The sequence below is a fragment of the Ovis aries genome, chromosome 17 (genome assembly GCF_016772045.2).
Source record: "Ovis aries strain OAR_USU_Benz2616 breed Rambouillet chromosome 17, ARS-UI_Ramb_v3.0, whole genome shotgun sequence".
NCBI classification, from domain to species: domain Eukaryota; kingdom Metazoa; phylum Chordata; class Mammalia; order Artiodactyla; family Bovidae; genus Ovis; species Ovis aries.
This window is the reverse complement of record NC_056070.1, coordinates 58356520-58383670: the sequence shown is the minus strand read 5'-3', so window position 1 is coordinate 58383670 and position 27151 is coordinate 58356520. Positions and strand designations below refer to the sequence as shown.

At 48.0% G+C, this 27151-nt stretch overlaps 2 long non-coding RNA genes across 5 annotated transcripts in view; one reads left to right on the top strand and one right to left on the bottom strand.

Annotated features, from left to right (window-relative positions):
- LOC121816951 (uncharacterized) overlaps window positions 1–27151 on the bottom strand; it is a 282412-nt gene that overhangs the window by 229787 nt on the left and 25474 nt on the right. The window lies entirely within an intron of this gene.
- Window positions 15200–26787, top strand: LOC132658003 (uncharacterized). Its single transcript, XR_009596879.1, has 3 exons — window positions 15200–15807; window positions 15937–20751; window positions 24753–26787. It is a non-coding gene; the product is annotated as an uncharacterized LOC132658003 (long non-coding RNA).

Sequence of the window (27151 nt, the reverse complement as noted above, 5' to 3'; positions counted from 1 at the left end):
TCAGCAGGGAATGAAAGTTTTCATTCTAATGGGATGGGGGCAGGCAGAGAAAGGAAGGAGTCGTTTCAAATACAAATAAACAGTGTAAAGAAAAGAGAACAGGGACTTCCCTGGCGGTCCAGTGGTTAGGACTCTGCGTTTCCATGGCAGCAGGGTGGGGGGACATTGATCCCTGGTTGGGGAATTAAGATCCCACAAGTTAAGTGGCACAACCAAAAAAAGAGAAAGAGAGAGAAGAGTGAGCGTGGTGGTAAACAGGACTCTGGGGAGGTGTTTCTCGAGGTTGGGAAACCACTCTCTCTCCTCCTCAATCCCCCCAGCCGCTGGAAGTCACCTCACTGGGGGAGGAGGCTGCAGGTTATGGAGCACAGGCAAGTGACCTGCCTCAGCCACACGGCCAGACAGAGTGGGCCGTGTTCAGGGTGCCGGGGGTTTGTTTTCAGCAGCTTTGATAAGACGCTCAGACATAGAAATGACTGTCATGAAATAAAGGAATTTCTCATACTCCCAGATCCCGAGAAACAGGAGGCGTGGCCGACATGCCGGGTCCCACGGGGAAGCACCAGGGACTGTCAGGAGGTGGAGGCAGCAAGGGAAAAGTACAGGCGAGAACTTTTACTATGGTTTCTCCTGGGAGGAACGGGTGAGGCAGGGGAGCAGGCTCCAGATGGGCTAGTTGGAATAACCTCAGTGAGATCCGGGGTGTGAGGGCTGTGCCCACGTTGTATGTCCTCGGTTAGCAGGGCAGGTGGACAGTGGCTCAGAGGGTGAGAGTCCTGTCAGGAAGAGGGTCGGAGATGTGACCTCTGGATTGGTTGGTCTGCATCTGTAAGGCATGCTTCCTGGCGACTTGTTCCCTATCTCCAGGAACTGGCTAAACCCAGGAGGAGTAGGTCCCAAGATGTTCAAAGCATCAGAATACAGGAAATAAGACACAGCTAATATGCAGACTCAGCCTGGGGGCTCAGACTATCCCCCCAGCTGCCCACAGTCACTGCAGGGACCGAGACCCTGGCTATGTGGGACTCTCCACCTGTGGGAAGGATACAACAGGTCTGGTTCCACTACATAAGGAAAGAGAAGAGTTGCTCTGGTGTCACTTAGGACACTGTCTTGGCATGGCCCATTCATCCTCATAAGCCTGCAGACAGAGGGTACAATGAGATAGACAAAGGCCCTTAAACTGTGAAGCTGATGAGAAGGAAAATGAGTTTGTGCTGCGATGCCCAAGAATTGTTTTATTTTCTTATAAATTCTGCCCCATTTCAATTCAGAGCTTGTTGTCAAGAGCAAAGGACAGAGGAGGTGGTGTCCTTGATTAAAACAACACAAATACTGTTTTCAAAAATGTAGCTGGCTGGTGCCCATGTTGTTTTAATTTGCTGGGACCAGATTGTCCAGCCCTCGTGGATGTGATCCCAGACAGGCTCGTTTGACTTATTCAGAGAAAAACTCTGTTTTCAGCCACAAACTGCACCCCTCACCCTGGCCAAATATGTTGTAATCCTTGCTAAAGGTCCCAACAGTTATTGCCCAGGAGTCCCAAGCCCACCTTCTGGATGCCAACTCCAGAGGCTACACACATGTTCTCCACGTGCCACTGACCCCAGAGGGAGACCGCAGAGCTGGTCCAGGCTTACCCTTACAGTAAAGCAGGTTGAGCTACCAGCATATGGTAGGCACTCCATAATTGTTTGCCCAATGAATGAGTGAGCAATTGGATCGGTGGATGGATGGATGGGTGGATAAGTGATGGATGGATGGATAGATGGTTGGATGGATGGATGGCTGCATTTTCTTTAGCCATTCATCAACTGATGGCTTTGGGCTTTAGGCTTGGTTCAATTTCTACCAGGCAGGTAAAAAGAATTTTCTCTCTCTTTTCCAGTGAAATGTTTTCATCCCCATATTGACTAGAACAGCTCTCTCTTTGGGGTCGCACAGAGTCAGACACGACTGAGCAACTTCACTTTCACTTTCACCTCCATAAAACAAAAAACAAAAAAACAAAAAACAGGGTTTCCCTGGTGGCTCAGTGGTAAAGAACCCACCTGCCAATGCAGGAGAGACAGGTTCGATCTCTGGTCCAGGAAGATCTCACATGCCACGGAGCAACTAAGTCCGTGCACCGCAAGTGTCGAGCCTGAGCTCTAGGACCCGTGCTCCGCAACTAGAGGAGCCGCTGCAATGAGAGAAGCCAGCGCAATACCGCAAGGGCAGCCCCCGCTCTCCACAACTAGAGAAGAGTCCACACAGCTGTGAAGACCCAGCACAGCCAAAGATACAAACAAATAAGCATTTAAAAAAAGCAAACACAGAACTACTACTGCATGATCCATCAGTGCCACTGCTGCGTACAACTCCAAAGGAGACGAGACCAGAATCTTGAAGAGATACCTGAACTTCCAGGTCAATGAAGCATTATTCACAATAGCCATGACGTGGAAGCAACCTAAGTGTTCACTGACAGGTGAATGGCTAAAGAAAATGTGGCATATTTACACAAGGGAATATTATTAGGCCATTAAAAAAAAAAAAAAAAAAGGAGATCCTGCCATATGCAACAACGAGAACCTGGAAGACATTAGGCTCAGTGAAATTAGCCAGACCCAGAAACACGATACTGCACGGTATCACTTATGTGTGGAATCTGAAAAAGTTGACCTTGCAGAAGCAGACAGTAGAACAGTGCTTGCCAGGGGCTGGGAGAGTACAGGAGATGGGGAGATGGTGTGGTCAAGGGCACAAAACTTTCACGGTGAAGATGAATAAGTTCTGGGGATCTACTTAACACTGCTGGTTAATAGTACTGAACTCCATTCTTGAAACTTGATAAGAGTGTAGATTTCAAGTGTTCTCCCCCCAACACACACAAAATTGTAAGTATGGAAAATAAAGATAAAAGAATCCACCTCTGTCTCTTTCCTTTTATTCTGCTCTCTTACTTCATGCCTTAAAACAAGTCTGGCAGCAGCAGAACGCAGGGAGCTCATGAAGACAGTCTCTCCTTTAAAAATGACCATGATCTCACTCCTCCTCCCACCCCCGTGGAAACTGGAGCACGGCTCAAGGAGACCTGCTGTCACAGGATCCGGCTTACGGGCACAAAAGCCGGGAAATTTCAGAGCCAATCTGGGCCAGGGGAGGCCAGAGCTCGTGAGCTGGGCTGAAATGATTCTTCCAGACTGCAGAGAAGAGAGTGGCCTGCCCGCCCGCCAGCCTGCCCAGCGGCAAACAGGAAATCCCAGAATTTATAGATGACCCCGTTACAAGGCAAATGTTTTGGAACAAATTGTTCTTCTTTTTAAATCCTTGTTTTCCACTAGTTCTTCTTTCTGGATTCCCCCCTCCTTTCCACCTTCCCGCTGTCCTTGTTAAACCGGGGCCACAGCGCCACCTGCTGCCTATCGCGGGCAGAGGGCCTCCACTCGGACAGGCCCTGGGTCCTGCCCCCAGCCCCCCTGCCCTACCAGGGGTGAGTGAGCGGCTTTCTGGCTCCTGTCCCAAGGGTTTGTGCTTAAGGTCACGTACCAAGCCGCAGGAGAACTGCTCCTGTGGTTCTTACGTGACCTGAAGACTCGTGGTAAGCTGTCTCCCCACCGCCCGTCCTCTGGGAAGGCTGGTGGAAAAAGCAAGTCATGTGGTATGACCGGCCAAGGCCAGGTCTCCACTCCGCGCACACCAGCTGGGCCAGCTTTGGTCAATCATGTCAACCCAAGGAGCCTCGACTTCATCCGGGCCCAAATGCAGCAACTTCGCCCGGTGGTCTGGAAAACGTGAGGTGCACGTGCCACAGAAGATGCTCCACGGACGTTGGTCTCCTTTCTTTCTGTTTGGAGTGCTGCTCATTGGGAGGGAATAGCCAGAGAGTCTTAGGGGCAAAGCCTGCACCTCATGTTTCTCTCCTGACAGGAGAGCTCCGCACGGGCACAGCCCGCCCCGGGCACACGATGAGCCTCAGCACAGCCCCCGCGTGTGAGCTGACGACTCTGGGTGGGCTGCTTCCCCCTCTTCAGGCTTGGGTTCCTCCCCTGTATCTGGGGTGGCATTCATGCCCACAGCACAAAGCTTGCTGAGCACTGAAGTGAAAGCACATCCAGAATTTAGCGGGGAGGACTTGGAGAGTAGTAAAGTCGCCCACGACCCTAGCTGTCGTCATTATCGTGAGACGAACATGGTGCCTCACACGTGGGAAGAAGCATTTGGTAAATGAATGAATGAAAATCATCAGAGGACGTGAGGCAGAAGTTAGTCACAGTTCAGGCACCGATGTGCCATGAGATACTAAATGTCTGCACTTGACCATTCCCATCCAGAAACCTTCCTTTATTGAGTATACGATCCTCCACCCAGGACCTCAATTTTTCCACTTGTTGGATGGGCATGACATCCATCCTCCCTATTTCTGAGAGGGGATCTGTCCAGGGGTATGTGTGAAACAGCTTTGAAAAGTTTTAATAGAGTGTAGGAAGGAAGGAAGGCTTTATTTTCATTTAGGGTGGTTCCATGTGCCTGGTGGCTTCACCCTTACCCTCCAAGGGTTCCTGGGGCTCTCTGGGGGTATGTGAGGTTTCTCTTGATGCAAAGTGGTAGCCATGTCCCCGAGCCCCAAATCACTGGGTGGAGTTGGGGGAGGGGGTCAGATCAATTTTATACTACAGAGCCTGGGCTAATCAGCTCTTTTGCTACTGACCCAAGTTGAATACACTCCAAGAAGTGAGTTCCCCTCTAGGAAAGCTCCTCCTCTAACCCAGAGAGAGAATCATGCCCTATAATGCGTCTCCAATATGGCGACTAGTTGGGGAAGAGATTCGAGGCAGGAGACGGGTGGGTTGGATGACATCAGGAAGCAAGGCTGGGGGCTACCATAAGCACCGTGACAGAGTCCCAGCCTAGTCTGGAGGGTCCCAGGGAGCCACAGAGTATTCATAGCAAGGGAGGGACGTGTCCAGAAAGAGAATTTAGGCAGCCGCATGAGGGATAAATGACAGCAAGGACCACACAGCTCCTTCCATGCTATGTGGCCTAGAGGCAGGATAATCGACTATCCTGGATCACCCAGGACAGAGGGAGTTCTCAGGGCATGGGGTCTTCAGGAAAACCCAAGGAGAGTCCTAGGACGAGCCAGACATGCTAATTCAGTGTAAACAGTGCCTCCTGGAGTTGTACAGTCCCGATTCTGACTCCTGCCCTCTAAGGCAGGCTTTCCCCTCACCTCCTCACCTGCCCTCACAGATAACCTGTCTCTGGTCCCACTCCCTCTCAGTTCTATTCTGCTGAACAACAGCTAGCTTATTGGATTAATACACAGGGATGGATTGCACGCTTATCCTTTCTAGGTAAGCTTTACGCATTTAAACAAAGGCTTCTTGGAGACAATGTTTAATCCAATGGAGTGACTCTAACCATAAACATGTTTAACCCAGAAGAGGTGGGGGAGACATGGAGGTGCTAAGCGGGGAGTTGCCCACGGCGCATCCCCCGCCTGGCATCCTGTCGGCGGCGATCTATTTCACCTTGCACGGAGCCAGCTGTGTCTTCCTGGCTTTCCACTCACCCTCCTGCCCTGGCAAGGGAGCCGGCAGGAGCCCAGGCTGCTTAAATATTCTGTAAATAATGCTGACTGCGGAACTTTATAGATAGACTCACAGAATCACAGCCATAGAATCACAGAATGTCAGAGGAGAAACAGATGCTAGACATCATAGAGTCCAGGGTCAGAAAACACACCGACTCAGGCTGCCACGTCCCCCTGCCAGGCCCATGGCAGACATCACTAATCCATCATGACACCGTCTAGCTGAGCTTGTTTGTCGCCTTAGACTCCTCCGAGGCATTCCAGGAAGCAACTACCAATTATCTCGGACCTACTAATAATAGCTAAGGTTTATTGAATACACTTACTGCGTGCCTTTTTCCACACCCTTTCTCACTGTTACCACTTGAGTCACTAATTGTCTGCCAAGCCCTTTATATCAGCGTTTCTCAATCACAGCACCATTGACAAGTGGGCTGGACAATTCTGTGGTGGGGGGGGGGGTGGGCAGTGGGCTGCCCCGTGCATCCCTGGCCTCTACCCACCAGGTATCGGCAGCACTTCCCTCCCACCCCCCAACTCCCACCCAAGTCATGACAACCTAAACTATCCCCAGGCATTGTCAAATGTCCCCTGGGTGTGGGGGTCGGGGGGGGGGGCATGTCCCTCCTGGTTGATAACTGTTTATAGAGTTTCTCTAATCTTCATAATACTCCCCTGAATTTGTATTATATGGGTGAAGAAACCAAGGCCAAGAAAGGGCTCAAGACAAGTTGGTGACAAAAGCAGGATGCAGGGCCCAAATTCCCCTCCGAGGACTCTTCCTCCTCCAGCCATTCGGGAAATTCCGTTCGGGTTCATTGTCTTCGGCTGCAGATTCCCAGGGGAAGGAGTGGAACCTGCGAGGCTGAGAAAAACCAGATGCCTAATCGATGCTCCCCCACGTATGACGAGGGCGCTGGAGGAGGACAGGGCCTGGCTTGGCAACCATCTTGGGCTTACCTCCCCTGAAAATGGCCCTGGGTTGTGGAGGCAGCTCCCCACCCCGGGGAGGAGAGGGTGTCTGGGAGCCTGCAAAGCTTGCCAGCGGCTCAGAGACTGTTAGAGAAGGGGGAGCAGCAATAGCGATAATACCCTCCTTCCCGCCAACACTGACAAGGCTCTCCCCACTTCATGAGGAGCACGTGAAACCCGGCTTTGCCCCCAGAGGTTTGGGATTGAAATTCTGACAGTTTGGACATATAGCCCGTGGGCAATGTTTCCCTTCTCCGGGGGCTTGTGTCTGTGCCAAGAATTCCTAACAAAGGCGGAGGGGGGTGGAGATTAATTAATTGTAACCCATTTAAAAAAAGGGAGGGGGCTCACGAAACTGACTGGTAAGATGCTAAGAAACTGTCCATTTTTCTCCTTGGTAGCGATGAAAATGTCGTGAGTTTCTACACACATATTTTACAGACGTTCCATAAATCCTCTCGCTGTGCTTCTTCCCTATAAGTAAGGTCCCCTGGGAGGTCATTGAGTTTCCTCACTACGTGTATTCAAGAGAAAATTGGATGTAACACTTAGAGTAGGCAGCGGTCGGTCGGGGGAGGAAAGGGGAGGGCGTCTGAGGAGAGAACGTGGACCCAAAGTTCAGTGCCAAGGACAGCGACACCCCTTGTCTTGGAAATTCCTGACATTTCCAAACTGTCTTTGGCTACTAGTGCACAAATAATCTCTTTGTACTATCTTTTTATTCCTTTTACGTATTTATTTCCAACCACAAAAGTAATACTTTTTTTTTTTTGCACAAAATCTGAAAGAGGAGAGGAAAGTAGAAACAAAACAGGACCCCCACCCCCACCTCCCGCAAAAAAAAACACACACACACAAAAACCCCCACCTTGGACCCCAAGATTTTTTGCTTTGTTCTGTTTTGTTTTGAAGATTTTCCTGGGCAGTTTGGTAGCATCATTTCAGCCACAGTAGTCCCACCTTCAGTGTGTGTGACAGGCACTCAGGGAGCTTGTTAAAACTGCAGAATCCCCAAGCCTGTACTCCCAAGAGTGGGGGAGGTTGTAGGTCGGGTTGGGTCCCACAGATCTGCGTTTTTAATAAAACCCTTGGGTGACTCTGATGCGGGCGGACATTGGACCACACTTTGAGAAATAATGAGTTTCAGGTTTTTCAGACCCTCCGCAAATCAGAGATGTGAAAATCCAGATTTAAAACAAAAATTGGGGTGGTGGAGGCAGGGGGGCGGTGAGGATTTGTTTTCTGGAAGGGCTCAGCTTAAACAGGCATTTCCCTTAGTGCTGCTAACATATGATTCCGTTCACACTCGGTGATTCAGCGACGCAGCCCGGACTTCATCCGCGCACTCTGGGCCAATACGGCAAAACGCCACCTTTTTACAGAGCAGCGGTGACACCCATCTGCTCGGATAAATTAACGTTTCCATCTCAGATAACTCATTTGGCTGGATCATCAAGGTTACATGCCAACTCAGAGAGAGGGGAGGAGACGATGTGGGGGGGGGGTGGGGGGCAGGAGAGGCGTTTTGCAATGTATAAATTGCAACACTGCCGCATTTTTATAGCCAAAGTGTGTGTGTGTGTGTGGGGAACACAGCTATAGTGAGGGCCAAACGCACCCCGTTTCTGTCTCCTTTCATAATTCCTGCTGATGCCTCGGGGTAGGTCACAGCCAAAGCTGCATCAGCTGCAGATGGGTGCAGTGAGTTGGGGCTGATGTTCCTGTGCAAGACACTGTGTGGAGCATGTGTGAGCGTGAGGGTGTGCGCCTGTGTGTGCGTGTGCATGTGTGTGTGTGTGCATGTGTGTTGGGGGTACGGCATCGAGATGTGAAGATTGTTCTAGACAATGACATCAAGAATTTCAGTGAAGGGCACGGAGTCCATAGTAAAAAGGTATTTCTTTTTTTTCTTTAACTTTTTACTTTGAAATAAATTTAGAGTTGAAGAAAAGGCTCGGAGATAGTAGAGATTTCCTGTACATGCTTTGTCCAGCTTTCTCTAATGTTAGCATCTTACACAACTATTGCCCAACGAGCCAAACCAGGAAACCAGCATTGGCACATCGCTGTTAACTAACCTACAGGTCCTATTCTCCATTTCACTATTTTTTCTCTCCTCACGTCCTTTTATTCCTGCCAAACAGGTACTTTCAGGTCAGAGAGGGTTGGGTATGAACCCCAGCTTTGTCACTGGGAAAGTGCCCAAAACTCTGCCGATGCTCAGAGTCCTGGTTTCTTCACCATCAAATGGGAGAGAGCCATCTCCACCTGATAGGATCCTGGTGAGGACTGCACGCAAAACTGTGTCCTGAACTTGGCACAAAAGTAGGCACTGATGTTCATTTTTCTTTTTTCCACCCTCTTTCAAAGGAGCACAATTCATCCTCAAGGACAAATGGATATTTGCATAAATTCCTGTTGGACCAGCTTGACTTAATCTCAGCTGCTGGTTCCGTTTTTTGTTTTTTTTTTTAGTTAAAAAAAAAAGACAAGAAGAGGAAATAAATTAGGAAGCCATTGCAATAGCCCTAAGCCTGCACAGTGGCAGTAGAGAGGTAAGGAGAGAAGAAGTTTAATAAACATTTCAAATGCAGAATAAAGAGGAGCTGATGACCGTTTGGATGTGGAGAAGGGAAATGGGAGGAGCCAACGATTAGCAGATTATACTTCTGAATGACTGCTAATCCCTTTCACTGAGATGAGCAAAAGGAAGCAGCTCAAGGGAGGAGAGAGGCCAGACACAATAATAACCCTAACCAGCACTTGTTGAGTGCCTGATGTATGCCTGCCAGGTGCCACGCCTAGCACTTTCCCAGACAGCATCACTGAATTTTCTAAAACAACCAAAGAAAATTGTGACACAGAGAAATTAAGTCACTTGCCCACATAATTTTTGGGAAGTATTAAAACAAAGTAACCTGCAGGCAGGACAGGCTACATAGCTTGCAGGGCTCACTGCAAAATATAGATGAGAACACCTTGTTAAAAATGCATTAAGTATTTCAGGATGGTGAGAGCAGAACACTAAACCAAAAGCAGGGTCCTGCTGAGAGCGGGGCCTGGTGCGACCCCACAGGTCTCAGGCCCTGCTGCAGGAAATCTACATGAGGGCAGGCACAAGGAAAGGCTTTGAGACAAGACAAGAGCTAAGGAAGGGCACGGAGGGCCACACTCACAGCAACCAGCAAGAGAAACGCACAAGGAGTAGCCAGCATGTAGAAGCAGGAAGAGGAAGATGCACTCAGAGCCACCGAGGATGGAGGCGCCCCTCTGTTTGCCAACTGGGACATTGCTGTTGGCCTTGGAAGCCCAGTTTTCAGGAGCGGAGGAGGCAGAAGCTGACTGCATTAGTCAGTGGGCTGAATGGAAGTGCGGGAGCCTCAGGGCGGCCCTGGCATTCATATCTTAAGAAGTCTTTCCCTTGCCAAGATCCGAGGGCAAGTTTGTGGCACCACAAAAGTGATTTAAAAAAAAAAATCAAACCACTGAAAGACTGCTTCTCATTTGGGTCCCCTGGGCACTGAGAAATGCCTTTCTCCTTCGGCTCCTTCTCCTCCCACTTAGCCTCACAAATGTTTGGCTGACTCCATCCTCAAGTTGTGGCCGGGGACTGGAGCTGAAATGCCTTTGAGGATTCTTGTACAGCCACCACGAGATTCTCTTTCTGGGGACTTCAGTGCTGCCAAGGCTTCAGCGTGGCCGGGGCTGGGGGTAGTGCTCGGATCCGGGAAAGGGCTACTTTCCTTTGTTTGGACAGTTGCAACCAGAAGGGACAGAGCGTCATGGACTGTTTATTTATAGACGTTGGCTGGGCTGTGGGTCTCATTCCGAATAGAGATACTAAAAGGAAAAGAGGCAGCTCATAGCGCCTAGATTCGGCCTCACGGAGAGAAACTTGCCTTCTGCGCCAAGCTGCCTGCTTTCAGTGTCATCCCTGAATGGCCCCACTCCCCTTTTTCCTTCCTAAGCCAGAGAGTCCCCAAATGATTGGAAGCCCCAGCAAGCAACTGGCCTTCCAGGCAAGTGTGCAGATCACCGACATTGGCACTGAACACTTAGACTTGCCATGACTGGTTAATTCCTGCCTGCGTGCATGCTAAGTTGCTTCAGTCATGTCCGACTCTTTGTGACCCTATGGACTGTAGCCGGCCAGGCTCCTCTGTCCATGGGATTCTCCAGGCAAGAACACTGGAGTGTGTTGCCATGCCCTCCCCAGGGAATCTTCCCCACCCAGGGATTGAACCCGCGCATCTCTTAGGTCTCCTGCCCTGGCAGGCAGGTTCTTTACCACTAGTGCCACCTGGGAAGCCCCGGTTAATTCCTGAGTATAACAATGATCAGAGTTTTCAGCAAGCTGTATGTTTCTAAAAGTCACAGGAATGGTCCATACCACAGTGAAAGTTTAACTTTTTAAAAAATGGACTTCGTTTTTAGAGCAGTTTTAGGTTCACAGCAAAACTGAAAGTGAAAGTTGCCCAGTTGTGTCTGACTCTTTGCGGCCCCACGGCCTATATACAGTCCAGGGATCGAACCCAGGCCTCCCACATTGCAGGCGGGTTCTTTACCAGCTGAGCCAAGAGGGAAGCCCCAGCAAAACTGAGTGGAAAGTAAAGAGAGTTTCCATTTACCCCCACCCATCAACACATACTGCCTCCCCCCACTATCCTTATCCCAACAAAAGTGGGGCGTTTGTTACAACCAATGAACGGACTCACCATCATCACCCAAGCCAACAACCGACACTCTGGGTTTGGACAAATGTATAATGACATGTTACCACCATTATAAGAGCGCACAGAGTGGTTTCATTGCCCTGGAAAGTCCTCTGTGCTCCACCTCCTTACCATCATCCTCCAACCTCACCCTTCCCCCATCCCAGCTGCTGGTAACTTCTCATCTGTTTACTTTCTCCATAGTTTTGCCTTTTCCAGAATGTCACATAGTTGGAATCATATGGTATATAGGTCTTTTAACAGGTAAGCTTAATATTAACTTTTAAAATACACGCTTAATGTGGAAAACCCCAGCTGCACAGAAGTGGACGCTGCTGCCAGTGTGAACTAGTCTGTATGAACCAGCTATGCTGCGCTGTGGTAACAACTTGGCCCTGAAACCTCAGTCCCCCCCAACAAGTCCCTTCCTCAACCATACAAAGTCTGATGCAGGAAAACGGGGACTCTCCCCACTTCAGCACGCGGCGCCAGAGATGCTGCAGCAAAGCGGGGAGCGAGAGCCGAAAACTCCCACCTGCTGTTAAACGCCTCCACCCAGAAGGGACACGCAGACACGCTCACACTAATGGCCAGACTCGCCACTCAGCCTCTATCAAACCACACAGAGACAAGAACGGATGTGAACACAAGGGCTACACAGCAAGCAGGACTGTCTCTGCCCCAAAATGAAAGTTATCTCCAAACCCTGATCCCACTCCACAGAGGTGACTAGCTCCTGGTAACTGCTGGGTTCATAACTTTCCAGATTGTCCTCTAATATATGCATATTTATGTACGTTACTCATAACCCGCTCTCCTACACATTCACTTTGTAATGCCTAAAACTTCTTTTACATAAATGGGACTGTGCTTTGCCTGAGTTCTTGCAATGTACTTTTTTCCCACTGGACAGTGTATCTTGGACGTCCATTCCAGTAGCAATGAGCTTAAATGTGGTTTCACAATAAAACAGTAAATTTAAACTGCTCTCCTGGTGCTCTCTGCTCCAGCTGTGAGCTCTGGGCTACAGAGATAGCATCTTATCACCGGTGCCATAAATTGGGGCTTCCCCGTGTACAAGGAGTGGTGCTAAGTGACCTACCCACTCCCAACACCACCAGAGAGACGATGCCATTGTCATCTCCTCCCAGTGTTCAGGTGATGTAGCTGTAGCCCAGAGATGTGAAGAAATGGACTGTCCAAGGTCACGTGGCTGGCGAGTGGCAGGAGGACTCCATAACTTGGGTTTTCTCCTCCTTCTTGCCTGTGGTGCATTTTCAAAGCCTCAGTGCCTACCCTGGTCTTGGTACTAGATAGGTGTTAAGTAGTATTCATTGAATAAATGGCTAGGAGGTGCCCAAAGACTGAAAGGAATCCCCCAAACTATATGGAAATGGCTATAGGCATCTGAGGGGCTTCCCAGGTGGTGCTAGCAGTGAAGAATCTGCCTGCTAACTCAGGAGATGTAAGAAACGTGGGTTCGATCCCTGGGTTGGGAAGATCCCCTGGAGGAGGGCATGGCAACCCACACCAGTGTTCTTGCCTGGAGAATCCCAGGGACAGAGGGACCTGCAAGCCTTTGGTCCACAGGGTTGCAAAGAGTCAGACATGACTGAAACAGCTGAGCACACACACACAGGCCCCTGTAGTATTTACTGCCAATACCAGTCTCCACGCTTAAATACAGTGTGTCCTTGGATTTGTAGTCTGACGATACTACAAATTCCTAAGGGCCTAAACCATGTGTTTCCTACTAAGTATCTCCAGCTCCCATCAACACAGGGTAAGCGAGAGCATCTCACCATCCTGCTGGGAAGCCCCAGGCTCCCCGGCGCTCACGCTGAAACACCCAGTCCCACCAGGCAGTGTGCTGTGTTTGCGCCTTCCCCCTGCCCACAGACATCCTTCCCTCCCCTGGACCTAAGCTCGAATGCCCCTCTCCAGAGGACTTCCATCACCCCTACCCTGAAGACCACTCACTGTCTTCTCTGAGCCGGGGTCCTCAGCCTCAACACTAGTCACATTTCAGTTCAGTTCAGTTGCTCAGTCGTGTCCGACTCTTTGCGACCCCCATGGACAGCAGCACGCCAAGCTTCCCTGTCCATCACCAAGTCCTGGAGCATGCTCAAACTCGTGTCCGTTTGGGCCCAGACAGTGCTCTGTGGTGGGGCTATGCCGTGCATTGCAGGCTGCTCAGCAGCACCCCCTCCCCGCCCCCCACCCCCCGCACACACAGTTGTGACAACCAAAAATGTCCAGCCGTTGCTGACGGTCCCCGTGCAGCAAAGCCACCCTCACAGAGAACTCCTGCACTAAGTGATCAGCATGTACACAGCCATCTCTTAGAAAAGGTCAAAAGGATGAACCTATTCTAAGAGGCTGGCGTAGCTCCTCTAAAGAGGCATTTCTCTGTGTCCTTCCGGAAATGACTTACAGCACTAACCACGGCAGCGCTCAAAGCAGCCTAGGACTGGTCTTCTGTTAAACAGAATTAGACCTTCTAAGCAAAGGTCTTCTGTGAAACAGACTTTCTGGGATGTACAGGGGGAAACCGCTCAGGGTTTCTCTTTGCTTCCACGGAAGGGGAAAGGAGGGAAAGGATGCTCGTTCTTTATGACAGCATCTTAGAATTCCTGCCTGGACTTCTCACTCAAAAACCAGGTAGAGGCTGCTGACAGGTGCGGCTGGACTGAAAGGCAGGGAGTGAAGGGCTGGCTTAGAACCCTTCCCAGGTCTACTCCAGAAGAAAGTTGTCTGTATATATAACTCACCTAATACCAAGGTTAGGAACGCAAGCTCTGAACAAGCCTGACAAATGCATGCTGTAAATGGCGATAGTTGAGGCAAAAGCAATACGCCACATTCATTAGGGACACCCTCGGCCTGGGGCTTCTGGCTTCGAAGGGATAATCCAAACAGAGCTTCAGACCTTGTCATTCCCCATGGCTGTGACCTCCAAGCAGGACACACTGTAAACCAACCAGGAAGCTCCCACTTGTGCCCCCTGGAAGCTCAGCTAGGGGATGGCTGCTCTAAGAAGTGCCTTCAGCCCCCAGCATTGAAATATGATAACTGTTTTGCTTCTTGGAATGAGTTTCAGGTTCATTCATTCAAATGGTCTGCAAGTGCTGATTGGGCCCTAACCACGTTCCTGGTAGTCTATGAGCTAGTGGTTAAGAGTGCCACGGGCTCTGTAAACAGACAGCTCACTTAAATGCCATCTCTGACACTTACTGTGTGATGCTGGGAAAGTTACTTAACTTCTCTGAGCCTAATGTTCTCGTCTGTAAAACTGGGATAAAAATACCTACCCCTGGGGCAGTGATGATTAAATGAGATAGTGTCTATAAAGTGCTTATCAAAGTAGCATCAAAGAGGAAGCAGATGGTATTATTATTACTATTATCATTCAGGAAAAATAGCTTTGTAAAGAATAAATAGCTCTGTAATCCCTGAAGGCAGAGTGCAAAGGGACAGCGGTGGACAGCAAGGCTGGTTGGTAGATAGAACTGCATTATTGACTAGGAGAGGATAGAAAATCATACAATCTTAGAGCAGAAAGGAGTATTCAAGATCATTCAGTTCAACACACTTTGCAAGCAAGGAAATAGAGCTGAAGTACACGGATGTTGGGTGACGTGACTTGTCCAAGGTCACAGAGAAAGTTAAGGGCAGGTCTGAGCCAGACGGAGCTCAGGCTTCCTGACGCCCGAGGCTTTTCCATGGCTTTATCTATCACCGATGCATGGACGAAAGGGAAGTACCTCCTCCCTCAATGTAAACCAAGACCATAGTCACAGACAGATGTTCCAAAGACTTTGCTGGTGGAAAATTCAAGTTGACGTATAGTAGTTTTAAGGAATGTTTCCATAGAGATGCACAAATAATTGGAACAATAATCCCTTATATGGACAGAAAAGAACCATTCATTCAGACAGGACATGAAGAGGAGGTGGGGGTGATGTGCTTTTTCTGGAACGGTGGACAGAAAGGCCAGGCTGAGAGCTCCAGAGATCTGGGTTTAAAAGCCAACATACTGGACAGTCAGTCCTGCTCACAGATAACACCTAGCCTGCACGTCTTCATTGAACAAGCATGTTTTTCTGCAAGCCAGGCCCTGGCTGGGGTACTGACCACAGACTGTCAACTCCTCTCCCGAAAAGCATTTCTGCCTGTATGAGTCTGCTTTTGCTGCTGTGACATATGGCCACAGACCTAGCAGCGTATAGCAACACTGGTTCACGTTCTGCATGTCTGAAGTCTAAACTCAAGGTGTCAGAAGGGCTGGCTCCTTCTGGAGGCTTCAGGGGAGTGTAAGTTTCCTCGCCTTTTTCCACTTGTGGAGGCCACCACCCGCATTCCGCAGCGTGTGGCACCTTCCCGGTGTCCTTCCCCTCTCCAGGATCGATCGTCACGGCTCCTACTGCTGACGCCAGCACAGGTGCAGCGTGTGATAGCTGAGCGGCCATCGGAAAGGTGCTTGACTTCTCTGAGTCCCAGTCTCCTCTTCAGAAAGGCATCAGTGGTGGGAACGCGTGAAACGAGGTATGTGTGAATGCTGAGCACCAGGCCTGGCCCCCAGTAAGGACTCGAGAAAGGCTGCAGTTTTTATGATAGCAGTGATTATTGTTACAGCCACCATCATCATCTGATGCTCTCATTTCCATCACACAGCTCAGGGGACACAGATGAAGAGGTGTGACATTTGCCGGGGATCTCAGGAGAGACTTCAGAAGAGGAGAGCCCTGAGCTGGCCCTGACTGGATGGTTGTGAAGAAATCTGGCCAACAGACAAAGGGGAGAAGAAGGGATTTCCTGGACAAAGGAACTGCACAGCGCAAGGCACGGGTGTCCACAAGTACACGGGGCGTTTATAGAACCAGGAGACCTCAGGCGGCCAGAGTAGAGGGTCAGGAGTCGGGTCAGGAGGCAGGATGGATGGCGGAGAGCTCAAGAGCTAGGTCTTTGGGATCAGAGGGGCCTGGGCTCAAGCCCCATGGCTCCTCTTAAGAGCTCTATAACCTGCTGCTGCTGCTGCTGAGTCACTTCAGTCGCACACTCTGTCCCTGGGCATCTTCCTTCTCTCTCCTCAAACTCCTTTGTAAAAAGGGGGAGGTGACAGTGCCCACCTCCCATGGTTGTTGCAAAGAAATGATTCGGGAGAGCCGAGAGGTCTCCTGGGAAGGGCTTTGCAGACCTGACTGCGGAGCCACTTTCTCTCCTCTTGTTTTCCCTTCGCTCTGTGCCCTCTGTCCCTTCTCCTCTGCCAACAGGAAGTCTGAGCACTGACCTTCCTAATCTCATGTTTCTATCGCTGTCCTCCTGAACTTAAAATAATAGACTTTGCACAGGTGGAAAAGATGTTACAAGACCTTTGCTCATCTATAAAACGTGGGTAATGCTATAAAACGACGCTATCATCGGCCCTCTATGGTTGCCCTGAGGATTCGCAGCGACTGTGCAGAAGGCGTTTGATAGCGCATCGCAGGAGGTTAATGGCGTGGGCACCGGAGTCGGACGCACAGAGCCCAGGTTCTGGCTGTGTCGGTTACCAGCTCTGTGACTGTGGGCAAACCTCTCTCAGTCACAGTCCCTCGTCTGCAAAATGAGGATGTTCATGCCGGTGGCAGAGGTCCTTTGAAGGGGGTAACTGAGAGAATGCCTGGGATATACTCGTTACCTGTTATTATGATGATTCTCTTTTCATTTACATATGAGGAAAATCGGTCTCAGAGAGGGGAAGTGCCTTGCCCAAGGTCACACAGCAACTTGGTGGCAATGCATCATACAGGAGGCAGCTTCCTGTCGGATCAGAGGTCCGGGCGCGTTCTTGGCACGGGTTCCAGTGCCTGGGACCTGAGACTATGCGGCGCACTCTCCCTTCGTAGGCTGTTGTCCTGTGTGAAGGGCAAGGTGGTCTCCCCCGCCCCCACCCCGCTCCCCTACAGCCTACAAATCCGCCTTGGTGGCCCTGCATCTCAGGGCGGTGCTGCTCTGCCTGCTGAGGAATCAGATGGCACCAGCAGACGGTCTCTCCATGCTACGGGAGCCTGCATCGCTCCCATCATTTATTTTGGACAGAACACAAGATGGGATATCAAAGGAATCAGCTGCTGGTCAGAGGAAACGGCTAAGGGGCCAGACCTCCTCCCAGGGCTTCCGGGAACAGAGTAAACACCCTGTGCAAGTGGGAAGCTGGCTCCCCCATTTTAATCCGACTTTATGAATTGAAACTTAATCCATTCAAAGATATTGGAGGCCAACTGGTTTCCCGGTAGAAAGCTTTTTACTAAAAAAAAAAAAAGTTATATATACTTTTTTTAAATTAAAAAAACTAGACGTATTTGTATTTATAGAATTCAAGTTAAGATCGAAGAGTCTCAAGCAACAGTTGGGGGTGAATGAAAGGAAAGGGTCAAGACCACTGGCTCCCTGAATTCAAAGGAGCCAGAGGATGACCTTTGGCTCGGGGCTATATTTTCCATCGTGCTCTGCGGAATAAGTGAGCTTTTCAGACTTCTTGGGAGCAGATGCTGGTGTGAGTAATGCCTTCCTTTGCTCAAGGCACAACATAAACATGTCCTAATGCCCAGTCAGCGGGCACACAACTACAATCCAGGCCAACAGGCACCACTGTCGTTAAGAGGCAATTGCCATCGTCCGGCTTCAACAGCAAGCATGCCTGAGGAAGAAGTTCTGGGGAGGATGCCTTGTAGGGGCCAAAGACGTCAGTGTTCGCGTCTTCCGTTCTGGGTGTGGGCGACCGGGTCACGGATGGGTTGGTGCTGACATTTTCCTTGGCAGGTAGGGTGCAGTGGAAAGGACAATGACCTCAAGGTCGGCAGATCTGAAGTCATATGCCTGCAGGATGTCCAAATCTATCCTTAGTTTCCCTGTCTATAAATTGGGCATCTCCCGGAGACATACTCTAGGTTTTGTGTGTGGGTGTGTTTTAAGTAAATTTTAATTTTTAGAGTGGTTTTAGGTTCATAGCAATGTTGAGCAGAAACACATGTGCAGCTCCCTCATTCTCAAAGTCCCCTAGCAGAACGGGACATTTGTTACAGTCGATGAATCTACACGGACACATCGTCATTGCTTAAAGTCATAGCTTACATTCGGGTTCAATCTTCGTGTTGTACGTCCTATAGGTTCTGACAAGAGTATAATGGCATGCATCTGTCGTCCATGTATCACACAGTGTCACTGCCCTAAAAATCCTCTTCTTGTTGTTTAGCTGCCTAAGTCGTGTCCAACTCTTTCACGACCCCATGAAAGTTGCCGTTTCCTTCTCCAATGCATGAAGGTGAAACGTGAAAGTGAAGTTGCTCAGTCGTGTCCAACTCCCAGCGACCCCATGGACTGCAGCCCACCAGGCTCCTCTGTCCATGGGATTTCCCAGGCAAGAATACTGGAGTGGGTTGCCATTTCCTTCTCCAGGGGATCTTCCCCACCCAGGTGTCAAACCTGCATCTCTTGTGTCTCCTGCTTGACAGGCGGATTCTTTACCACTATGCCACCTGAGCCACCAAAAAACGTTCTGCACTCTGCCTATTCTTCCCTCCTCCCACCCAGCTGCTGGCAACTTCTCTTTTTACTGTCTTCACAGGTCTGCCTTTTCCAGAATGTCATATAGTTGGAATCATATAGTATCTTGCCTTTTCAAGATTGGTTTCTTTTACTCACTAATACGCATTTAATTTTCCTCCATGCCTTTTCATGGCTTAATAGCTCATTTCTTTTTAGTGCTAATAATAGTCTGCTGTCTGGATGGACCGCAGTTTATTTATCCATTCACCTACTGAAGGGCATCTTGGTTGCTTCCAAGTTTTGGCAATTATGAATGAAGCTGTTATGAACATCTGCATGCAGGGTTTCATGTGGACCTAAGTTTTTAACTCCCCAAGTCTGAAAACCAAACCAGCTGTGTCTCAGATGCTCAGCATCCTTTTGATCGTTTGCAGTCTAGAAGTAAGCCCAGAGGAATTTACTCTGCTGTGTCAGTCACACTGGCCACTAGAATCTGAAAAAAATGTAGCTGAGAATACCAGGGAAATGGCTGAAGTGGAGATCAGAATGTAAGAATTATCTTTATACCCACAGGAATAACAACCCTTTGTTCAATCAGTTTTTCACAGCAAAATCAAAAGGTTATCAAGGAACCTCATCCCCCTCAACCTCAACAATCAATTACAGGCATACCTCGTTTTATTACGCTTCGCAGATACTGCTTTTTCTTTCTTTCTTTTTTTTTTTTTAAACAAATGGAAGGTTTGTAGCAACCCTGTGTCAAGCAAGTCTAGCGGCACCATTTTTCCAATAGCATTTGCCCACTTCCTGTGTCTGTGTCATATTTTGGTTAATTCTCGAAATATTTCAAACTTTTTCACTATTATTCTGTTTGTTATGGTGATCTGTGACCAATGATCCTTGATGAAGGCTCAGATGAAGCTTAGCATATTTGAGCAAAGAAGGATTTTTAATTTAAGGTCTGTACTTTGTTTTAAGACATAACGCTAGTATAGACTTCACAGACTGCAGTAGAGGGTAAACATGACTTTTACATGTGCTGGGAAACCAAAAAAGATACATGTGATTGATTCATTTTATTTCAGTGGTCTGGAACTGAATTTGTGATATCTCCCAGGTCCTCCTGTACTATCATGTAGGATGAACAACAATAGAATTGCCCTCCACTTCAGCCCCGTCTAGAATTCAAAACTGCTTTTGGCATACTGCTCCATTCATTTTCACAGTAACCCTGGGAGTGTTCTGTTAGGTAAAATCTATATTATTTTTACCACTACAAAATACATAGTGCTGTTCTCTTGACGGAAACTTACTCGGGCTATGGTCTTTAAAGGAATAACTGGGAGAAAATGCTCTGGGTGGTCTGAGCTCTTGCGGACAGTCCGAGTAACTCCCAGATGTAAGCATTGCACACACCCCCACCCGACCCCGACCTCTGCAGCAGTGAGGAAATGCTGCTTCTGAAGGGTCAGGGCTGGGAAACAGCTTCTGACGACCTGAGTACCACGGGGCCCTGGGAAGCTCTTAGGTTCACGGCATTTGAGTCTCCTGAAACAATATTATGTATTATTCTTGGCTCTGTAGCTCTCTTACTGGGTGAATTTAGAGGTTCGTGTAAACTCTCCACTTTCCTCACTTATAAATGGGTTCATTGTTTTTGTCCACCTCATGAAGGTGTTGCGCTGATAAAACAAATTGAAGGCAGACCAGTAAGGCCCCTGAATCATTACATGGGCTGCGTCAGAAATCCTAACTGCATGTAGTGAAAGAGCTTGCAGAGATGTTCACAGTCCTGACCAGCAATCACCAACTGGGGGTGGACTCTGCAATCAGACAACTAGTGTCCAGGATTGGGAGGACCTGGAAGAATGCAGGTGTGGAGCAAATGGATGGTCTTCTGAATTGGAAAGAACTGGGCTCAAATCCCAGCTCTGCTACTTGCTGGCTGTGTGACATTGGGTAAGTCAACTAACCTCTCTGAGCCTTCATTTCCATGAACTGTTCCATGAACTGAGAAAGCCCAGTCTCTGAGGATGAAATGGCAACCCACTCCAGTACTCTTGCCTGGAAAATCCCATGGATGGAGAAACCCAGTAGGCTACAGTCCATGGGGTCGCAAAGAGTCGGACATGACTGAGCGACTTCACTTTCTGAGGACTGCTGTAGGGATTAAATGAAGCATCTGACATTTAGTAGATGCTTAATAAAGGACAATGCTTATAAGAGCCTGTCATTTTTCATGAGGTCTTATGAATGTAATGCAGTGTTTGCAAAATGTGCAGCATTGTTGCCGCTTACAGGAAACAGAGCATTTCAGGTGGGCCATGGAAATTCTTAGATATGTGAGATTAGGAACAAACAAGGCACATCAGACTTGTTATTTCACGACTGTTACCACTTAGAAGGGGGCTAAGTTTTTAGAAAATCAGTCATTTTAAAAATGATAATAGATAAGTGATTATACAGTTGGACTTGGGGTAACAAAACCTGAAGGTGGTGTATGAAAGCCTTAAACCACAAATGGTTGATGGAATAGCCCAAAGGCACCGTGCTAGGAGCAGGTTCTGACCTTAGGTTCACACTCATCAGTCACATGGCCAAGGCCAGCTCCTAAATCTCTGAGCCTCAGTTCCCTCATATGTAAAATGGGATGATAATATCTAAGAAGGTAAAAATGAGGTTAAAAAAAGAAAACTCTTGGAAAACTGCACAAGCACCATCCAGCATAAGAGGTTTATTACTTGTTATCCCTAATGTGTGCTTTGGCAGAGAAGTAATCTATGCTTAGCTGCCAGTTGATAAGACTGAAACATAGAGTAAGTTCAAAGTCAAGGAGGGTGTCAATCCCCACCCTGCCATTTACCATCCTGCAGCTTTGAGAAAGCAGTTCAAAGTTTCTATACTTTAACTTTCTCGCCAGTGGAAAAAAAAAAAAATGGGGTTAAGAAAAACAATACCATTTGCAATTCGGCTCAAAGGTTGTAAAGGCCAACAACCCAAAGGAAGGTGGGTAAACTGTGACAGGACAGGACCAGAGGTGAAACATACGATGTCTCTTCAACATGCAAACATATTCTTTAACTCACTCATAAGATACACACTAATTAAAACCACAATGGTATGACTTTTTTCTCATTTTTAGGGGTATGGCTTTTTATCACCAAATAATCAGTTTGGTAAAGCTGTGTTAATGGTATAAGAAAAAGTTTTGCCTTCATAACAACGGTGAGGAGGTGAACTGTTACCACCTTTGGAAAAAAAGTGAAAGAAAATGAAAGTTAGTCGCTCAGTTGTGTCTGACTCTGCAATCCCATGGACTATAGCCCGCCAGGCTCCTCTATCCATGGAGATTCTCCAGGCAAGAATACTGTAGTGTGTTGCCATTTCCTTCTCCAGGGGATCTTCTCAACGCAGGGACTGAACCCAGGTCTCCTGCACTATAGGCAGATCCTTTACTGTTTGAGCTAAAAGGGACGCCCACCTGTATGGAGGGCAATTTATAATTTGTCAAGAGCATATAAAAGTACAGATCCTTCGAGGCTGAATGCTAGGGTCCACATCCTAATCCCTGGAATATGTGTTACCTTATGTGGCAAAAAGGATTTAAGATTAAGTTAGGAATCCTGAGACTGGGAAGTTATTCTAGGTTATCCAGGTAGGTCTGCTATTATCCAGGGGTCCTTATAAAAGGGAGGCAGGAGTTCAGGGAGGAGGAGGCAATGTGCTGATGGAGAAGAGATTAGTGGCTCTTGAGAACAGAGGAAGGGGCCACAAGCCACAGAAGACAGCTGGCCACCAGAAGCAGAAAAAGGCCAGGACACGCTTTTCCTGGAGTCTGCAGAAGGAAGCTGACCTGCCAACACCTGGGTTTTAGCCCGATGAAATTGATTTTGGACTTCTGACCCCTAGAGCTGCAAGAGAAGATGGTTCAGTGTTGTCCTGAGCCACTCGTTTGTGGCTAGGCAGCCATGGGAGACTAACATACGTTCTGCCACGCAGTGACCCCATTTCTAGGGCTTCATCCTGCAGACACACCTGGGTAGGCACAAAATAATGACAGACAGGGTTGCACGTTGATCTCCACAGGTCAGCTCTCTTGTCCACGAACAGGCTCTGACTGTGCTTTCATGCCGTCGTCTGCAGGACTCGGTCACACCCAGGCACGCTTCATCCTTCCCGCTACACTGACGCTGGCAAGACGGTGCCTATCTGCCAGCCCCGGGCCCGACGCTGACACTGCGGGCAGATTGCCCTTGCCGCAGCAAGTTTCTAGCCCCTACTCCCAGGGTCAAGTGTTAGGGAAAATTCCCTCCTTATCTAATCCTGAGAAGCCCTCGGGTGAGCCCAAACGGAGCTCTCCTCTCTCTACAAACACAATACACAGCTCTTTGTCTTCATTGTGGAGCGAGGCTTTTTTCCTGACATGGGAGAAATACTCCTGCATGATGGATTAAAATTCCTCAAAGAGGGAGAAAGAGGAAAGCAAAATAAATGTATCTGCATGACTTTGAGTACAGATCCCCTTGTGGGGCCTTGTACCATCCTCAGAGCTGGGCTGGAGCTGTTTTAAAACTAATGTTGTGCGTGAGACGAACCTACTCGATTGAAAAATCTTCTGTTCAGGGATGGAGATGGGCAAGAAATCAGTGCCGGGGCTCTGCGAGAGCTTGCTATGGTTATAAACGTTCCCAGCTGCATCAGCAAAGCTGCTCCGAGTTGACCGTAAACCTTTTGCGGGGAACTCAGGAGGCAGGGCTGACAAGGCAAATTGAAAACTGGAGTCCCTTTGACTGGGAGTCCTCTCAGGCTGCTAAAAATACCCAGCGATCTGTCCCATGTAGGGGCAGGCCAGGGAACCCTTTCTCCCCCCACCTCCCTGTGCCCAGTAAGAAAAGGGGCCAGTTAAGGAGGTGCGGATGGTGGGCCAGGAGAATTCAGCAGATACCAGGTGAAGCAGCTCTTGCCAGACCTGGTGCTGTGTGCCAGAGCTGCAGAGTGTCTCCCTATGCTAGGAGGTGAGGGCAAAGCATGGACTTCAGAGCCAGAGAGATCTGGGTTCAAATTCCAGCTCTGCCATTTATACTTGTCTGTAGAGTCACAAAGCACGTGGCTTTATAAGCCTCAGTTTTCCCATCTGCAAAGTGGAGCTAATAATCTGAACTTGTGGACTGCAAGCTTTAGGGATTATGTATGGCAAGTGCCTGGCATAGAATGGGTTCTGTACAAATAGGAGCTGCTATTATTGCTCTGCCAATCTAGTGAAGAAAGACCTTTAAAAGCAATGGGAAATCAAACAAGGAGGAAAACAGCACACAATCCCAGGTTTGTAAGGTTTGGGCAGCATGTATCAGAAAAATTCTCAGGAAGGAAACGTTCTTGATAAGACCTCACCCAATCTCTGTAGTCACAGAAATCTCTCCCCAACTTCTGATGTCAATAAATGCTGCCTTTCTTCCAGCCTGCCCAGATCTCCTAGGGGGGTGTCCTTTTGTCCGGCATCTTTGCAATATTCACCTGTTTGGTGTCTGCAGCACTGAATGGCATCGTTCCTTCTCTGATACCCAGGGAACTGGAAAATGGCAGGTGGCAGAGATCCAAGAGGGCCTGCAGCTGGGAAGGTGCTGCCAAGGCTACCAGTCCAGTTGGGACCCCGATTCTGCGGCAGAAGCAGAAAGGAAAGCTGTGCTGAGGGCACGTGGAGCTCACCATCGGCAGCACAGGGATTTAAGCATAGGGCCCCTGTGCAGACATTGTTTTGGGGGCTGCTATTGGGAGCTTGGTTTCAAATCTGGTCCTCTCCCATAACTTTGAGAGTGACTGCATATCCTTAAAAAAAAAAAAACAAATATATCTATATCTATATCTATATCTATATATATCTTTTCTCTGGTTCCTCTGCCTTTTCCAGAGAAAAGATATATATAGATATAGATTTATTTGGGTTTTTTTTTTTTTTTCAGAGATGGGGATACCAGACCAGCTAACCTGCCTCTTGAGAAATCCGTATGCAGGTCAGGAAGCAACAGTTAGAACTGGACATGGAACAATAGACTGGTTCCATTTAGGAAAAGGAGTACATCAAGTCTGTATATTGTCACCCTGCTTATTTAACTTCTATGCAGAGTACATCATGAGAAATGCTGGACTGGAAGAAACACAAGCTGGAATCAAGATTGCCGGGAGAAATATCAATAACCTCAGATATGCAGATGACACCACCCTTATGGCAGAAGGTGAAGAGGAGCTAAAAAGCCTCTTGATGAAAGTGAAAGAGGAGTGTGAAAAAGTTGGCTTAATGCTCAACATTCAGAAAACGAAGATCATGGCATCCGGTTCCATCACTTCATGGGAAATAGATGGAGAAACAGTGGTAGCAGTGTCAGACTTTATTTTGGGGGCTCCAAACTCACTGCAGATGGTGATTGCAGCCATGAAATTAAAAGACATTTACTCCTTGGAAGAAAAGTTATGACCAACCTAGATAGCATATTCAAAAGCAGACTGCACGCCAGCGAGTCCCTCTGCCAGGCAGGTTTGCCCTTCGACCCTCCCCATGCTTGACCCTCGGATCGCAGGTCAATGTCATCTCTTCCAAAAGGGCTGCCTGGACCGTGCTGTGGCGGAAGCCCACGTCTCCCTCATTATTCTCTGTCTGGCCACACTGTGGATTCCTTCAGAGAGTCTACCCCAATTTGTAATTATTTCACCTGTTTACTTGCTTATTGTTGTATTATTGTTCATTGTATTACTTGTTGTTTATTGGCCACCTCTAGATGGTAGATTCTATGAGAGCAGAGATAAATTTTCTCCTTAATGCAAGGTCCCCAGACCTAGCATACTCCTTGTTCCGTTTTATTGTAATAACTTGGAAGATCTTAGGTGAATGAACGAATTAGCATTTACTGAGCATCTGTGTACAAGAATTGTCATAGAACATGCGCCTATACATGCATATTAACTTGTCGAATCCTCATACTAACCCTATGTGATAGGCATTAGGTCTTATTATTCTCCCTATTTTACAGATGAGAAAATTGAGCACAGAAAGGTTAGGTCATTTGCACAAGGGCATACACAGCTAGTCAATGGAGAATGGAGTCTATACCTAAACAGACTAGCTTGGGAATCCATAGTCTCAGCAAGAGCTGCCTGGAAGGAAGGAAGAAAGGAAGAAAGGAAAGAAAGAGGGAAGGAAGGAAAAGTAATGAATGAAAAGTAGACAAGTCCAGTATTTCCAGAAGCAGGGCGATCTCTAGGGGTCCCTTCAGGTCCCAGGACCCTATTGTTCAGTGGGGCAGAGGCTACCCGGGGCTGCTGCTCATGCTGAGTGTTTGCACTCATGGAGTATGTGGGTATCTACACTGCCAGATGCTGGCAAATATTGTTACATCCACATCTCACAAGGGAACTGAGCTTTCAGACTCAGAGTCACAGAGCTTTTCCTGTGTGCTGACTTACAGAGTCTCCTGTGAGACTCAGAGATCCCCAGGGAGAGAAAAAGGCAAGCTTCCCAAGTTAGACCCTGCTGGAGTAACTGGACTGGTCAACAGGTCTAGACGTTGGCCAAGGAGAGCCCTCCAAAGATATCTCATGTGACACGCTGAGCAGTCAAGTTCACATGTTTGGGTAGTGATTCTCTTAGCTGCCCCCTCACCCTCAACCTCAAACACATTTTGGAGTGAATTCAGATCAAAACAAAGTTCATTTTTCATTAGTGATGGCAGAAAATACTATTTTGTCATGATTATGATGTTGTCATTTACCATTGTCTCTTCTGATATGACGTTATGATATACCGTTACACACAATGTTATGAACAGTAGAATCTCCATATCTGGGTCTCTTCGGAGTATCTAGAATAATCACAATGGAGATACAGTAGAGACCACAGTCATATTTTCCCCAGGTCATTAAACAGTGAATGGATGAAATAGGATATGACCAGAAGATTTGTGACTTCCTTGCTCCAAAGATTAATAAAGGAGTCTGCACAAAGATACTGACTGTTTTTTCCGAGAGCTGAGATTTGAGCGATCTCTGTTTTGCTGTATTTATAGTCTCTGTATATTTACATTCTCTTTATATTTTGCTGCCTTTTCTGTTTGTTGGTATTCTTTTTTAAATTAATCAACCAATTAATTAATTTTAAATTGAAGGATTTAAAATTACAATGATTTACGATGTGTGAGTTTCAAGTGTACAGCAGATTGATTCAGTTATACATATACATTTTTTTTCAGATTCTTTTCCAGTATAGGTTATTACAAGGTATTAAATATAGTTCCCTGGGCTATATAGTAGGTCCTTGTTGTTTATGTCTTTTATATATAGTGATGTGTATCTGCTAAACCCAAACTCC